The 2001-nt window shown below is 43.1% G+C and overlaps 1 long non-coding RNA gene across 1 annotated transcript in view; it reads right to left on the bottom strand.

Annotated features, from left to right (window-relative positions):
• The window catches only part of LOC106819171, an 8748-nt gene extending 7080 nt beyond the window's left edge, over positions 1-1668 (bottom strand). The window contains exon 1 of the long non-coding RNA XR_001395364.1: positions 1358-1668. This is a non-coding gene — a long non-coding RNA (uncharacterized LOC106819171). The remainder of the gene's footprint in view (positions 1-1357) is intronic.
• Positions 1669-2001: the final 333 nt, after the last annotated feature.

Genomic DNA, 2001 nt, shown 5'->3' with positions numbered 1-2001 from the left:
TTATATGGTCACCCTAGTGTAAAATAAACATAAGCATAGCAAACTCATGTAGCAACATTTTATTAATATTTGGCAATCGTTACTGCAGTTTAAGGAAAAATGCCCGTCACGTGACCTTTTGACCTGTAGTGACCTCTTAAGTGACCTCTTAAGTAGGTTAACATTTTTTTATGGTAGCAATTTCTAAGACGGACCCATCGGAACAAAAATCATTAAAATTTGTTGATTATTACAGGGCTGCCAACATTGGGTGATAGGTGAGAGTGAGATGTGAAGGAGCGAAGCGACCGAGCGGGTGGTGGGCGTGGGAGGGGGGTTTCCCTCCTGCCACGGTAGGGAGCTTTTGCATTTTATAACTTCAATTTGTGCAATTTGGTGCATACTAAAGTGACTGTTTTCAGATATTGTAAGATTTTTTTGGCTGTGCTTGAGATATTTCAGTGTTTTATTCATGAATAGAAGATATTCATGCGTGAGATATATCAGAATTTTTTTGCTGTGCGTGAGATATTGTAAGATCAGCGTGAGAGCGTGAGATTTGGTCAAAATGCGTGAGAGTTGGCAGCCCTGTTATTAGCAAAGATATGAGTTATGTTATTTATACCCCACATTTTTTAGCGGTGTCGCGTCACCCACCCTTGTCTATAAAATGGCTTCTAGCACAAAACTGATACCACAATTTGAGACTACATACTACCTGGGGGTGTTCTAGGGGGTCTATTCGACCATCCTGTCAAGTCAAACCTTAGATGTAGTGATGGTTGAACGAAACGAAAATGTCAAGGTTCGTGCTCCTGGACTAATGGAAATCGTTGTCTTAATAAAGAACATGTCGTGCACACTGATACGTGATTCGCGGTTGTCGCGTGTACCTGCCTGACTGGCTTCTGGGAAGTGCTTAACGCGCATGCTCGTAAGCCACTCGCTACGCGTCTTTCAACAAACTACACTGTTTAGTGGCAGCACCATACAGTCACAATAAATTTATAATAAACTGAATTCGGCCGTAACAGACACACTGTGTGCGAGCAGTTATTAATGTTTATTCCGGTTACACATAAGTTTTGGATTTCTATATCATCATTTATACATCGAACTTTTATTTCAACGTTACATTTTGGAGCCGTGACAGTCAAAAACCTGGCTATTACTTTGCGGACGAGAGAGCAAGAGAGAGGGAGGAAGAGAGAGAGAGAGAGACAGGAACAGGAGCAAGAGTAGGAGAAATGAAGAACGACGGAGAGCGATCGACGGAGAGCGATCGACAGAGACGAAGAATGGCGGAGAGCGAGACGGGAGGAACAGAGCGAGACGCGGGAGAGAGAACGGTGGATACACACGGCGTAGGAACAGCTACTGTGAGTAAGTCAGCGTGAAGGAAGGAACGGCCGGTGTTGCATCCGTGATACTGCGAGGGCAAGTCCGAGTCTCGACCTATGTGTGTGAGAGCGAGAGAGAGGGGAGAGCAGAACAGAGAAGGTAAGGCTGACAGAGCAGAGACAGAGGACGTGAAAGATAAATTGCGAACAGTAATGGCTAAAAAAAAATTCAGGGAATTCTATCATTTCATTGGTGGAAGCTTTAATCTCGTGCCGTCGAAACTGGACGTGAAAGTGTGACATCGTCAAGAATGTGTATTTTTATCTGTTTTTCTTTGTTTTATGTACGCGGTATTTTTTTCCATGCTAGTTGCTTGTGACCGTTTGTCTGTGTGTGGAAAATCTTTTGTGTGAAACGTTGTGTAGAAATGTGTGATCGTTTTCTTGAATGTGTCGTAATGGTACGTTTACGCTATATTGTCAGACTGCTAAACACATTGTTCAATTATAGTTTGATAGGCCTAAAACATTTCATCGAAAATATGAAATCAGTTTTACGTATTTAGCTCATCTGACATAGTCAGGTGCAGCTTGTAGAATCGCATGATTGTCCGTGCGTCCAGGCGTGCGTCCGTCAACAGTTGGGCACAAATCTAAACGGCTCGACGTACGGGCACGATAT

This window comes from Priapulus caudatus, unplaced genomic scaffold, assembly GCF_000485595.1.
Source record: "Priapulus caudatus unplaced genomic scaffold, Priapulus_caudatus-5.0.1 Scaffold2922, whole genome shotgun sequence".
NCBI lineage: Eukaryota > Metazoa > Priapulida > Priapulimorpha > Priapulimorphida > Priapulidae > Priapulus > Priapulus caudatus.
The sequence above is the reverse complement of the archived record's forward strand: the minus strand, read 5'-3'. Positions and strand labels throughout refer to the sequence as shown.